Raw genomic sequence first — 15,416 nt, 5'->3', positions numbered from 1 at the left:
CTAACTTGAACCTTTAAATTCAATAGATCTCAGTACCAGAGAAGATTAGTTATATCAATAAATAATGCAGAACAGAACTTGAGTGGAAAAATGAAACTTGCGCAGAGCTGGAAGACAAGGGGGAAGTTTGAAACAAAACCTTGGATTTCAAGTCATCCAGTGATGTCAGTAATAAGGAATGAAATGCTTTCCATTTCAGGTAATCCATGTTAGGAGAGATTCAGGAGAGTCAAACTTTCCCAGATTAGATATAGGATGGCAATACATTCCCTCTGGCCAGAAGAGCACCCCCATTCTATCCCAGTTTTCAGACTCTCACACCAGCCATTCTGTGGCCTCTCAGATTGCCAACTTTGGATCAGGGAAGTTTTCTGCTGTATGCACATGATTTAGACTGCCCAGGGTTATTTCACAAAAGGCCCTTGCAGCGAAATAAGACTTTTACTTCACTAGACCGAGGGGAATTTGAACCTGGGTTCCAGCAGTAAAAGCCCAACAATGAACTACCCTGACAAAGAATCAGAATTATGAAAGGTTTTGATAGAGTAGACAGAGAGGGAATATTTCCACTTGTGGGGAAGAGCAAAACTAGAGGCCATTGATAGAAGCTAGTCACCAAGAAATCAAATAGGGAAATCAAAAACTTCTTTAGCCAGAGAGTGGTGAGAATGTGGAACTTGCTACCATAGAGAGTGGTTGAGGCGAATAGTATAGATACATTTAAGGGGAGGCTAGATAAGCAAGGGAGAAGGGAATAGAGGGTTATGCTGATGCAGTTAGATGAGGAAGGATAGGAGGAGGTTCGAGTGGAGCATAAACGCCAGCATAGATTGATTGGGCCAAATGGCCTGCTTCTGTGCTGTGTATTCTATGCAAGACAAACAAAAAAACTGCAACATGCCAGTACCTGTACAAAGTCCCACCGCTGCTATTTGACATGCAGACGCTTTCTCCATCACAAGTCAATCAATCTTTATTGGTTCTTTCTAGTGGTTTTATAAAACATACCAATTGCAGATACCAGTACTAGCAACTACTAGTAGTTCCTTTTAAAAGCAAGTTTGCACTGGAAAGGCAGAAATAAACTAAGTGAGCTTCAAAATCTGAATTCCCACAGAGAAGAATGCATTTGCGGCATTCAACAGGGAAGTAGTTTTAACAATGGATTACACAGCACAAAGGCTAGGGGGGGGGGGAATGTTTTAGACCAGGCTTTCTGTAGCATTGATGCACTTCGACAAGATGATGAGAAAGGGAAGAGTTGGGAGAATGAGACTGGGAGAGTGTGAAGAGAGCCAGAAGGTGTAGTCAGGAGACATACCATCAAGGTGGGAGCTCACCAGGACTGAAATTAGCCAACTCCTTCTTCTACCTGCAATGTGAGGAGTTGGTTCAGGATCAATAGCTAGAGGCTGTTTCTGAGAAATAGGAGGGTTTATGGATACTATGCAGGCCACGGTCTGTGAACAAAGTACTACCGGGGAGGGGGACAGTGAGCACAGGAGAGGTGTGCTGATAGAGGGCAACTCGACAAGGTGGTGGGGGGGGGGGGGGGGGGGGGGGAAAAGAGATAGACAAGTATGTATATGGGCAAGATTTAGGACCCCAGAACCTCCCAGATGCCAGGATAAAGGACAAGGAGTTGGGCTGGCAGGCAGAAGTCATAATCCATGCAGGCACAAATAACTGAGGGAGAGGTCTTGAATAGGGAATGTGAGCTAGGAAGAAAGCTAAATATCAAGACTCTATCTGCGCCACTCACTAAGCCAGACAGCCAAAGAAAGATTAGGCAGCTGAATGTTTGGTTGGAAGAGTGGTAAAGAAGGAAGGTTTCAAGATTGTGTGGCATTGGGACCAGTTTTTGAAAAGGAAGGGATTGAAGTGGCCGAAGTGAACTAGCATCAAGAATAAAAGAGCTGTGGATGCAACTTTAAACTAGTGAGCTCAAAAGGGGCTGGGTGGAGAAGCTTACCTCACAGCATATGGGAGGGGTTAAAAATAAGCACAGTGAAGGGGCAAAGCAGTCAAAGAAAGTAAGCTCAAAGGGGGTATAGACACAAACTTTAGGTAGACAGGAAAATGGTTGAGAAGGCTAGGGAAACAAAGAAGGAAAGAAAGGACAGGGTACCAAGAAGTATGAAGTGTCAGGGTTGCAATATTCATTTGCAAAGCATTAAAATAAAGTCAAGCAATTGGGGACACTATAAAGAATCTAGGAACATGATCCTATTGCCTTGACTTTGCTTCAGTTGGAGAAGCCAATATTTCTGGCTATTAAAATTTACAAGGGTGATCAAGAACAAAAATGGGAGCAGGGCATTGTTAATCAAGATTGTGCTCGAGTTGGTTCTGGGTAATGAAGTAAGACAAGCAACTTTACTGTAGAGCACTTGGGAAACAGTGACCATATCATAACCAGGTTCACATTAAAAACAGATGAAGAAAAATAGAACTTGAAGATAAAAAGGTGTTGGGACTGCAAATCAGCTATCTCAAATGAAATAACAAAAGCCCAGATTAATTGGTTAGAAAATGACAGATCAATATAGCAAATCATTAATGGGACATATTTAAACAAGTCTCAGACAGACATCCTACTGTTAGGGTAGAACGTCTAGGGCAAGATGAAGAGATTCTAAGAACACTAAATGGACTTTCAGAAGGCTTTCGATAAGGTCCCGCATAAGAGATCAGCGTGTAAAGTTAAGGCACATGGGATTGGGGGCAAGGTACTGACTTGGATAGAGAACTGGTTGGCAGACAGGAAGCAAAGAGTTGGAATAAACGGCTCTTTTTCCGAGTGGCAGGCAGTGACTAGTGGGGTACCGCAGGGATCGGTCCTAGGACCCCAGCAATTCACAATATATATTAATGATCTAGACGAGGGAACTAGATGTAATATCTCCAAGTTTGCAGACGACACAAAGCTGGGTGGGCGTGTGTGCTGTGAGGAGGATGCCGAGAAACTCCAGTATAATTTGGACAGGTTGGGTGATTGGGCAGATGCATGGCAGATGCAGTATAATGTGGATAAATGCGAGGTTATCCACTTTGGTGGCAAAAACAGGAAGGCAGATTATCTGAACGGCAATAGATTGGGAGAAGGGGGAAGTGCAACGAGACCTGGGTGTCCTTGTGCACCAGTCGCTGAAGGTAAGCATGCAGGTGCAGCAGGCAGGTAAGAAGGCAAATGGTATGTTGGCCTTCGTAGCGAGAGGGTTCGAGTACAGGAACAAGGATGTCTTGCTGCAGTTGTACAGGGCCTTGGTGAGACCACACCTTGAGTACTGTGTGCAGTTTTGGTCGCCCTATTTGAGGAAGGATGTTCTTGCCATGGAGGGAGTGCAGCGAAGATTCACCAGACTGATACCTGGGATGGCAGGAATGATGTATGAGGAGAGATTGGGTCGATTGGGCTTATACTCGCTGGAGTTTAGAAGAATGAGAGGGGATCTCATTGAAACTTATAAAATTCTAACAGGACTAGACAGACTAGATGCAGGAAGGATGTTCCCGATGGCAGGGGAGTCCAGAACCAGGGGTCACAGTCTAAGGATAAGGGGTAAGCCATTTAGGACAGAGATGAGGAGGAATTTCTTCACCCAGAGTGGTAAACCTGTGGAATTTTCTACCACAGAAGGCAGTTGAGGCCAATTCATTAAATATATTCAAGAAGGAGTTAGATATATTTCTTAAGGCTAAAGGGATCAAGGGATATGGGGAGAAGGCAGGGACCGGGTACTGAATTTGGATGATCAGCCATGATCTCATTAAATGGCGGAACAGGCTCGAGGGGCCAAATGGCCTACTCCTGCTCATATCTTCTATGTTTCTATGAAATTAATAAAGAGGTGATAGACTGAAGGCATTGAAAGAAGCCAAGGCAGTGACCAGACAGATTTCACTAAGGAAATAGCTAATGGGTATCTTTAGGGAATGATTGGAAATAGGGATTGTGCCTGAGGATTGGAGAGAAAGGAATACGATGTCAGTCTATAGAAAGGGGGAAAGCAATAACCCAGGCCGCTTGGCCAGTCTTTCCATCATAGGGAAAGTACAAGAGGGCAATCTGAAGGAACAAATGATGAATCACCCTGTAGAAGTACAGAATTCAGAGGAAGCCAACATAGCTTTATGGTAGAGACTGTACCTAACAATGATCATTTTTGAGAAAATAACCAAACTTTTTCATTAAAGCTTTTGATAGTGCTATATAGGAGATTACAAAGTGGAAAAGCACGCCAGAAGTGGTTAAGTTGAGGGGACAGGCAGGTGGTAGATATAGTTCAATGCAGAGAAATGTAATGTAGTACATTTATAGGAAGGATATTAGAGCCATGGAAAATACACAGTGATGATTCACTAGAGCTATACCAGAAATTCAAAGCTACAGTTATGAATATAGACTCAAAAAACTGTGTTTCTCTCACTGGAACAATTGCCCGGGGGTGGGGGGGATTTTAATCGTTCCACCAGCCTTCAGCTGCCAAGGCCCTAGGTTCTGGAAGGTTAAAGGGTGATTTGATCGAAGTTTTCAAGATATTAAGGGGAACTGATAGGGTAGATAGAGAGAAATTATTTCCACTGACTGGGGAGTCTAAGACTAGGGGGCATAGTCTAAAAATTAGAGCCAGGCCTTTCAGGAGTGAAATTAGGAAACACTTCGACACAAAAGAGTAGAAGAAGTTTGGAACTCTCTTCCGTAAATGGCAATTGATGCTGGATCAATTGTTAATTTTAAATCTGAGATTGATAGATTTTTGTTAACCAAAGGTATTAAGGGATATGGGCCAAAGGTGGGCATATGAAGTTAGGTCACAGATCACCCATGATCTCATTGAATGGCGGAACTGGCTCGAGGGGTTAAATGGCCTACTCCTGTTCCTATGCTCTATGTGCCTATGTTCTGTGCAATGTTCCCTTTAATTTTTTTTTTGGGTGCGCAGCCCCTTTAAAACCTATTTAAAAGCCAGTGAGCCGGCTGCGCGGGAGCTGCAGAGCGCTACACGGCTGTGCAGCTTAAAAGGGAATATTGGTTCTGTGCTGTAATTTATATGATTCCATTAACTGAATAGGCCAGACGAGGATATCCTGCCTACACAGAACCTCCTACTTCCTCGCAACAGCAGAAACATGAAGACCAGGAAGAATCTGAACAATTAAGGGAACAGTCTATTTTTTTTTTTTTTTTTTTTTAAAAAGATAATCTGTTTTACAACTGTTACTTTAAACAAAAACAAAAAATCAAGAATTAACTGGGGCTTCCGTCCAATTGTAGCTAGCTAACAGTTTGGGGAGATCTACCTCAGGAATTAAACACACAAGCTTCAATGTCATAAGATTCTTTCTCCTACGGTCGTCAACTGTGTAATTTTTCCATGACATTTTAAGGTTAAAATTGTAGAACACAGCTTTATTTAATGTACAGAACTTATCTCTCTGCTTTTTCTCAATTTGGTGGCTGACAAATAATTTCATCTGCTGACCAGAGAAGTGTAGCGATGGTCAAAGCCATGTATTTCTCCTGAAGGTCAGTGTCAGTCTGATCAGGAAGCAGTAAAGTTCTTCGAGCAGGAGCATTCATAATACTTTTAATTTATGCTGGAGAAATTTATTCTAAGCTTTCGAAAAGCCACTGAATTTTCACATTAGCAATACTATTATCACAATGTGATCACTGGCTGAAGTGGAGTTGTAGTGAGGAATTGTTTAATGAGGTTACCTCATTATGTAAAACAAACCTTATCTCTGGTCTTACCAGAATAGAAAATCTCAATAAAGCAAACTTTGGTATTTTCCTTGATACTAGAAGTCTGTAATATACCAATTTCAGCACTAAAGCTACCTTCGTGCCTGGGGTAGCACAAACTCCACATTAGAGGGTCGATTCTAATCCCACTTCACACAGCACAGGAGGCCGCTATTCGGCCCATAATGCCTGTGCCGGCTCTTTGAAAGAGATTTCCCATTAGTTCTACTCTTCAGCTCTTTCAACATAGCCCTGCAATTTTTTTCCTATTGCAAGTATTTATCCAATTCGCCTTTTAAAGTTACTGTTGAATTTTCTTCTACCATCCTTTCAGGCAGTGCATCCAGATCATCATAACTCGCTGCGTAAAAAAAAATTCTCATCTGCCCTCTGGTTCTTTTGCCAATTACCTTAAATAGGTGTCATAAGAACATAAGAAATAGGAGCAGGAGTAGGCCAATCGGCCCCTCGAGCCTGCTCCACCATTCAATAAGATCATGGCTGATCTGATCCTAACCTCAAATCTTCTATCACTCTGCATCCACCTGAACCCATGTGATCTCCCGGGAGAGGCGAAAAACCAGATAAAGACCCAATGGCCAATTTGGGAGAAAAAAATCTGGGAAATTCCTCTCCGACCCATCTAGGCGATCGAAATTCTTCCAGGAGATCACTCTGTCCCTATATTTTCTACAGTACTTACCTTCTGTAAAGGCGATCTCCACCCCAGCCAGGAACAGGAATAAAACCATCTCCTGAAATCTAACACAGAATTAGAACACAGTAGGAGCAGAACAAGGCTACACGGCCTCTGATTGCCGATCCTCCTGCCAGTGGAAAGAGTTTCTCCCCATTTACTGTAGCAAAATCCCTCAATTTTGAACACTTCTATTAAATCTCCCTTAACCTTCTCTGCTCTAAGGAGAACAATCTCAGCTTTTCTAGTCTCTCTACATAACTGAAGTCCCTCATCCCTGGTACCATTCTAGTAAATCTCTGTACCCTCTCCAAGACATTGACATGGTGCCCAGAATTGAACAATACTCCAGCTGAGACCAGTGATTTATAATTCCCAGCACCTTCACATGGAAGAGGAAACATTTTAAAAATTCTAAGTGTTTATCCAATTCTCTCTTACATGATGGATTGATTTAGATTCAACAGTAACTTGTGGTATTTGTTCCATGCTCCAATAACCTTTCGCATGAGCTAACCTCTTTATGCTTTTATTACGAATCCTAAATTTATGTCTTCGTAATACTGAACCACTGACCAGTAGAAATAAGTTCCTTTTCTCTCCAGTTTTGAAGAAGGGTCAAACCCGAAACGTCGGCTCAAATTTCTCTCCACGGATGTTGCCTGACTTGCTGAGTTTTTCCAGCATTTTCTGTTGTTATTTCGGATTTCCAACATCTGCAGTATTTTGCTATCGTAGAAATAAGTTATTTACCTTCACAACTCGTGCAAAGTTTTGAACATTTGTGTTATATTCCCCTTGAATGTTCTGTTCTGATAATGGGCTAGAAATTGTGGTCGGAGGCGTACCTCCGGAGTACACCTCTGACCCGCAAAACAATTACGAACCTACCTGTTGGCGGCAAGGCTGCAAAAACTTGCGGTCTCAAGGTGGAGGGCAGCGTAATGGCCCATGGATCCCAGGCGGTGTGTAAGTGTACCTGGGATCACGTGGGCCTGGTCCTCCAATCACAAAGCAGAATTCTATTTTAATTATTTACGAAGGGAATCCCATAATGAGATACAATGGAATCCCAAAATCTATTTTACAATTTACAGAATTGGAATTTTATTCGTAATTACCTTCATTCCACCAGCCTCAGTAAAAATTTAAGTTTTTGATAATTTTATACATCATTAAAACTAATCAGAGCCAATATTTGCATAAACTCATTTCATAGTGAATGTGCATAATTTAGGATATGAAAATGTTTAATTAATGGCTTAGATATCCCTTTACGCTGATACAAACAGGCCCTGGCGCCTGCTTGCATCAACCGTGAGACTACCATGCGCAATTGCTGGCCAGTCGGTGGGCAAATAGCCCAACTCTGCGCCAGCGATTGCTTTTTCACGGCCCACGCGGATGGCCTGTCAACACATGTCGATGGGCCGCAAGTTCCGGATTTCGCCCACGCGCAAGCGGAAATCCCAAACTTGCAGTGGATTTCAAAGGGAATACGATGGCGCACTCAGAGTATGCCATCATATACACTCCAATTTCAGGGCCATTATTTATTGTCACACACCATCCTGACCTGGATATATTTCACCATTCCTTCACTGACGCTGGGTCAAAATCATGGAACTACCTATCTAATAGCATTGTGGAAGTACCTTCGCCACACTGAAAGCAGCAGTTCAGGTAGGCCCATCATCACCTTCTCAAGTGCAACTAGGGATGGGCAATAAATACTGGCCTTGCCAGTGATGCCCACATTCTGAGAATGAATTAAAAAAATAGTCCTAGTTTTTCCGAGTCTTATTATCCTTTCATTCCTGATATTATCCTAGTAAATCTACACTGCTTCTTTCCCATGACTCCCAGAAACTTATCATATTTGGGTAGTCAAAACCACAGTACTCTAACTCTAGCCTGTCTACATCCTCCTGTATTCTCTCAGTTTGCATGTTCCCTAATTTGGTCATTAGCAAAATTTGATATTGGCTCTTCTAGGACTGTGCCCAAATCATTTATGTATATAAGTTGATCTCCTGTGACACTGCATACAGGGAGTCAAGAACAAGTGTAGCATTCAAGTGAAGTGGGGACAATTGGACCAGGATGCACAGATGTAATTCAGCCCCCATTTTAAAGTCATACATTCTGTCCTTCTATTTATATATACTTTGATTTGATGTTATTTATAGTTATGTATAAAAATGTATGGCAATTTGGAAAACAGAGAAATAATGCTGGTTGTAGAATAGGAATTTAACTGCAGTATAAGCCATGTAAATGAGGCGCTAAAGTGCTACTAATAGTGAGAGGTTAGAAATTACAAGGTGACAAGTTTCAGTTTCTATTATAAATCTGAATGTAGGAATTTATAATGGAAGAAGCCAACAGGATATGCACACAGATGCAAGGTCAATATATTTTATAGATGGAGAACAAGTGCGGTCCCAATCCAGATTGCTGGGGCATTCCACTGGCTACATTTTGCCAATCCAAAAATATCCATTTATCCCCACTCTCTACTTTCTATTCATCAGCCATGCCTCTATCCCTATCACCACTTTACTTTCAATACTATGGGTCTCAATCTTTGCAACAAGTCTCTTATGGGGCAATCAAATGTGTTTTGAATGTTGAAGTATACCCCATCCATTCCATTCTGCTTGTCTATAGCCCCAGTAATTGCTGTTAAAAATTTGATAAAGTTGACCTGCCCAATGCAAATTAATTAGTGATAACTAACCCTGATTAGCCCACATTTATCCAAGTCTTTTATTACCTTTATTATGGTCCATAACAATCCCTCTACTACCAACGTGAGGCTAACTGGTGCATAATTATCTAGCTCATCCATTCCTGAACTGCCATCCTCCAGTCCTTTGGTGCAATTCCCATTTCCAAAATAATCTAGAAGATTATGGTTAGTGCCTCTGCTATTTAATCACTAATCCCCTTCAGTATTCTGGATATAGACCAACTTGGACTGTATATATAATAGATTCCCTTTTCTCCACTGTAAAACTACCTTTTTCACCATCATTGTATCTGATGTGCAATAAATGATTTGCTACTATTCTTTATGTTGACTGGCAGTCTATATCCCTTAAACCTTTTAAACTGCCTTTAGTTTCTCTTCTATGATCTTAATAACAATGAAGTTGTCATGTTGACATTTTATTTACCCTATAAAGCTCACTCGACAGAGGGGAATAAATTTATTAAGCAATTTTTTTTTTTTTTTTTTTTTTTTTTTAAATATAAAAAGGCCAGGGTAGCACATTGGACTTTTAAACAATTTCTATTCCACCTCAGTGATCTGGGTTTCAATCCAAGCCAGACATATGGGATCAAAATCTCCTCAAACACCTCAGCTCCTATTAAGCACAATTCCACAACTTGGCAAAAAACTGGCAATCTTACTCAAAGGCTATATTGGTGAACAGCACAAGGGTCCATTCCTCTTATAATGCTGGGTTCAAAGGATATTAGGGAAGAAGAGTGATCTTTTAATCCTGCACCTTAAAAATAAACCCACAAAAGGCCCATTACTATTGTCAGAATGGTAAAGCATGCTTGTTCTCTACCTACTGGCTTTATAATTCTGGGGGCAGTGAAACACGGCCCCAGGGTGAAGAAGAAGTCTGCTTTTGATAGAACCTTCCAGTGTCCAAACAGGTGGTAAAAGCATGCCGACTACCATCCTTGCTTTAGTGTACTAAGTGAAGTTTAAGATAGATCAAAATCTTGCAGACTTCAAACCAGTACCTAGTCAGCCTACAGCAACGAACACCCGTCAAATGATTTGCCCACTGGGTAAGGAATCAGCAAACACTATATGAAAGGTCACATCCAGATCATAGCAGTGTTGCGTCTCCACATCCCCTCCCCCTGCCAATGTATAAAGGAACTACGCATGCACACATCTAACATGCATCTCATTTTCTTAAATTAAAAACTGCCACTATATAAATACAAATATCCAAATTGGGAATCTGGGTCTCAGTAAAAACATCCTATGAATCAGTATCCTGCCATCAATGTCTATTTTCTCCAAGTTTTATTTCTCTTGTCCCTTTTTATATAGTACCTATAGCACAAAAATAAGCCATTCGGTCCAACTGGTTTATGCTGGTGTTCATACTCCACATAAGGCTCCACACTCTAATTACCTCTTCCCACCTTGTATCTCTCTGTTCCTTTCGCCCTCATGCAAGGACCAAGCCCCTTAAATGCATCAATACTATCTGTTTCAACCAATCCACGTGGCAGTGAGTTCCACATTTGCACCACTCAATGTAAAGAAATTTCTCCTAAATTTTTATTTAATTTGTGACCATCTTATTTTTATGCCCCCTTGTTCTTCCTTAAGAGGAAACAGTTTCTTCACATCCACCCTATCGAAACCCTTCATAATTTTAAATGTCTCTAACTGGTGATCTCTTAGTCTTTCCTTTTCCAAAGAAGAGTTCTAAGCCTACTCAATCTTTCCCAATAGTTGCATCCTCTTATTTCTGGTAACATTCTTGTAAATGTTTTCTGCATTTCCTCCAGTCTTTCAATATCCTTTTTGTAGGATGGAGATCAGACCTGCACATGGTACTCCAAGTGTGATCTAACCAAGATTTTATATAAATTTAAAGTGTGCAGGAAACACACAACTTTAAATATACTGTATTATAGATAGATGGTAGTTTACACTTTGCTGCTCACGGCAAGTAGGACTGTTCTGCAAGAACTGGGATGTTATGCTATGTAACCACATAACTGAGCCACTGATTTACTGTTTTTATTACTTCATCTGGGATTTTTACAAATGCTTTGGAGATCCAATTTGAATGTTATTCCTTTACATTATATCTGTATATATATTACTAGCTGGGGGGAGCCCGGCGTTGCCAGGGCTGTTTTGGGCCGGGCGGTTTAAATGGAGTCCCAGGCTTTGGGGCCTCTCTGTGTCCCTCTGTGAATCTGCTGCCGGGCAACATTTTAAATCGAGTCCCAGGCTTTTGGGCCCTGTCTGTGTCCCTCTCTCAATCTGCTGCCGGGCAACATTTCTACCTTTTAATACCTTGAAAGATGAAAGTGAAAGTACTTATAAAATGTTTTTGGTCAATCTTATGTTATTTTTTTTTAAAGAGATACGAACTTTTTCAAAGCTGGATGATCAAAGTAGTTTGAGCTGGAAGCTGAAGTAATGGCAGTGAAACAATGGCTGCCACATCCCTGAGATGAAAACGATTAGTCCCGCCCACACACACACACCGATTGGCCAACCATCAGGGGACTGTACTGTAGGATTGGTCAACCGTGACGGCACAGGATTGGTCGAACCTTGACGTCAGTCAATCAATGCTAAGTAGCAGATAATGAGTTTAATTTTGAAGGTTTTTTGCATAAGGCGCGAACAATTTTCGTCCGACCGAAAAGTAAATACGCTTACGACCGTCCCGGAAGCGTAAGCTTTCTTCGGAGGTAACGCGCGCGTAGGTACGCTCTATAACTTTCGAGCGCACAGCCGGACAGACGCACACGTGAGGACAGACAGAAGGATCCGTTTATATATATATAGATTTAAAGCCCATACAGATGGTGGGAAACTTGCAGCAGATTGTAGGTAGGTATGTAAAGTTTAGCCGTAGTGGGGATGGCCTGTGGAACACTTGGGGTGGTCCTGCGGTATGATAGTGCTGTGGAGGGCAAGCCTGTAGGTTAGCAACACTTAAGGGATGCATGAAATGTGAAGTGTGGCTATAATGAGAAAGTACTAGAGTATGGCGTTCTGGAGTCTGGGAACATTGGAAGAAATACTGGGACACTGGCAGCCTGGCGTGGGAAAAGGAGGGGGGTGGAAGAGGAAGAGGAGAAAAGAGATAACTGTACCATAGAAGGAGCGGAGTTTGGTAGAACTGAGAGTCACATCGATATGGCTGCACTAGAGCAAGTTAAGTTGGAGTTTGTGAATGTGAAGTTGAATGCATGATGGAGAAGGGAAAGGTTGGGAAACTGGTTTGAATAATGGGAAGATAAACATGTTAAATGGAAGAAGGCCGCAGAGTGGGAAAGTGACTGGCAGCGGTGAGTGGACAGTAAAGTGGGAACTTGGGTTGAGTGATGTGTTGTAAAAGATTGGGGGATGAAGGAAGAAGAAAATTAATGGTTGTAGAGTTTGGTGGAAGTGAGAGATTAGTGAATGAGGTATTAGTGGGAGGGAAAGAGTTAATATAGTTTTGAAAGAAAATGGAGACTGAAAAAAAAATGGAGGAAAATGTTATATTTTTACACGCAAATATGCAGAGATGGGGAGTTTGGGAGTACTGTATTAAGAAGAAGGGATTTCAGGCTGCACAAGAACTTGGGAGGATGGTTTATAATTGTGGGAGAATTGTTGAGGGCGGGGTGGGGAGGGGAGGAAGGAGGTGGTGAGTACTGGGGATGATAGTGTAATGGGAGAATTATATGGGGCTGTCCCAAGGTATAGGAGATGCGAAGGGTTGTGTCAGTATTAAGGAGGAAGTGTCTGGTTGTATTGAGGTAGAAGCGAGCCTAGGAGAATGTAAGCTGAACTTAGGTGCTTTATCAGTGTGCTGGTACTAAAGATTTGCCGCCAACAGAGTCAACAGCCTCCCAAACCCCATGTTCCCAGTTATAAGCAAGGAAAAACCGTAAGTTATTAAAATCTATCTTTGGCCATTAGACAAGCCTGGCCCCGGGTTGCCAGCCATAAGCTTGGACAGTGCAAAGTTTTAAAATCCAGTCTTCAAGCGTCAAGTGGACTTCCAGTGATTCCCTGATGAAACACTTTAAAGGCAGGGAACCTGATAAGGGATGGGTGACAGCTGAAGAACAGATTAGAAAATTTACTCTGTTCCCGGTTGTCAGCTAGGAAGGTGGGGCTAAGCCTGCTGATGCCCAAAAATACAACTTAAAAACTTCCAAGGCTTGATGCTCACAATCCTCAGGCACTTGATACAAGCGTCACCACAACTGGGTTACAACATTCTGGAGTTGGTAAAACCAAACATCAGAGTAAGTCATGTGTGAAGAAGTGAGCCAGAAGTAAAAGAAACAGGATTAAAAATAGCAAATGCAAGCATGATGACAGACAGGCATGTGACACAAACGGTGACAAGAAAGCATTATAGGAGTGACACAGGAAATGTGTTCTATACACAAGACATACAGAAAATATGCAGCATTGGACCTTATTACTCTTCCTGTTGGTACCATGGGATTAAAAAAAATTGCTGCTACATAAAACCCAAATTGCCCAGCCAACCTGACACACACGGTTAGTGCATCTCCCATGGCATTGCTCACAGTTAGTCATCCAAGGTGCGGATCTTTGTTTCCTCGTAACAGAGTCTTCCAACGTTGGGGATGAGATTTATAACTGTACTCTACACTGCATTCCTGTCTTTTTTTTTTTTCCTACCCTGCCCCTCAATGCTCGTGTTGTCTTTTTTGCGTGGTGAACAAACTGTACACAATGTTAAAGGGTGGGTCTGAGCAGAGAACTTGATGCAGGTTATTTTAAGAATGACACACTCGTGAATCATCTTCGGCACAGCCCATGGCAAGTCAGAAGACAGATGCATCCCTAACTGTGTGTGCTTGTGTTCTGTCTCCCCTTGCTTCTTTAACTTATTTTTGTTCTTGCCTTTTGGGGGAGAGGTGGTTATCTTTGCAGTGTCTGGTCAGTCATTGTGCCATTTTTAGTTTGCTGCAGCACGTTGCTGTGTTCTTTTGTTTCTCTGATCCTGTCTTTGATGATGTGTAGTTATTTGTCTATGTCTGAGATTGCTGTTATTCTCTCTTGTAGACTTGTCTTTTCCTTTGCCCTATCTTTATCTGCCTCCCAAATCCATGCCCATCTTTCCCATAACTCCTTGTTTGAATCCCTCCAATCAGGCTTCCGCCCCCACCACAGTACTGAAACGGCTCTTACCAAATGACATCGGCAAACTATCCCTTCTCATCCTTCTGGATCTGTCTGCAGCCTTTGATACGGGTGACCCACAAAATTCTGCTCCAACGCCTCTCCACTCATCCAGCTGGATGGGACTGTACTCACCTGGTTTCATTCCCATCTTTCCAGCCGCAACCATAGAATCACCTGCAGTGGCTTCTCTTCCCAATCCCACACAGTCACCTCTGATGTCCCCACACGAATCTATCCTTGGCCCCCCTCCTATTTCTCATCTACATGCTGCCCCTCGGTGACATCAACCGGCGACACGACGTGACTTTTCACATGTATGCTGATGATACCCAGCCCTACCTCTCCTCCACCTCTCTTGAACCCTCCATCGTCTCTATACTATCAGACCATTTGTCCGACATCCAGCACTGGAGTAGAAATTTCCTCCAATTAAATATCAGGAAGACTGAAGCTATTGTCTTCGCTTCACGCCACAAACTCAGCTCCCTTTCCACTGATTCGATCTCTCTCCTGGGCAAGTGGCTAAGGCTGACCAAGTCTGTTCACAGCCTTGGTGTCATATTTGATTACGAACTGAGCTTCCCAACTCAGTCATCATATCACTAAGACCACCCATTTCCACCTTTGTAATATTGCCCATCTCTGCCCTTACCTCAACTTATCTGCTGCCGAAATTCTCATCCGTCCTTTATCACCTTTAGACTTGACTATTCCAACACACTCCTGGCCGGACTCCCTAGTTCTACCCTCCATAAACTGGAGACCATCCAAAACTCTGCCACCCGTGTCATAACTCGCACCAAGTCCCACTTGCCCATCTCACCTGTGCTTGCTGACCTCCATTGGCTCCCAGTTAAGCAACGCTGCGATTTTAAAATTCACATCCTTGTTTTCAATTCCCTCCATGGCCTCGCCCCTCCTTATCTCTAATCTCCTTCAGCCCTATAATCCCCCTAGACCTCTGCGCTCTGCCTAATCTGGCCTTTTGAACATCCCCGATGTTAATTGCTCCACCATTGGCAGTCGTGCCTTCA

At 42.4% G+C, this 15,416-nt stretch overlaps 1 protein-coding gene across 1 annotated transcript in view; it reads right to left on the bottom strand.

The window, feature by feature from the left end:
• naa30 (N-alpha-acetyltransferase 30, NatC catalytic subunit) overlaps positions 1-15,416 on the bottom strand; it is a 51,698-nt gene that overhangs the window by 16,544 nt on the left and 19,738 nt on the right. The gene's annotated exons all lie outside the window — the stretch shown is intronic.

This window comes from Somniosus microcephalus, chromosome 12 (genome assembly GCF_052327205.1).
Source record: "Somniosus microcephalus isolate GS21.2 chromosome 12, FLI_Smic_1.0, whole genome shotgun sequence".
In the NCBI taxonomy this organism is placed as follows: Eukaryota; Metazoa; Chordata; class Chondrichthyes; order Squaliformes; family Somniosidae; genus Somniosus; species Somniosus microcephalus.
The sequence above is the reverse complement of the archived record's forward strand: the minus strand, read 5'-3'. Positions and strand labels throughout refer to the sequence as shown.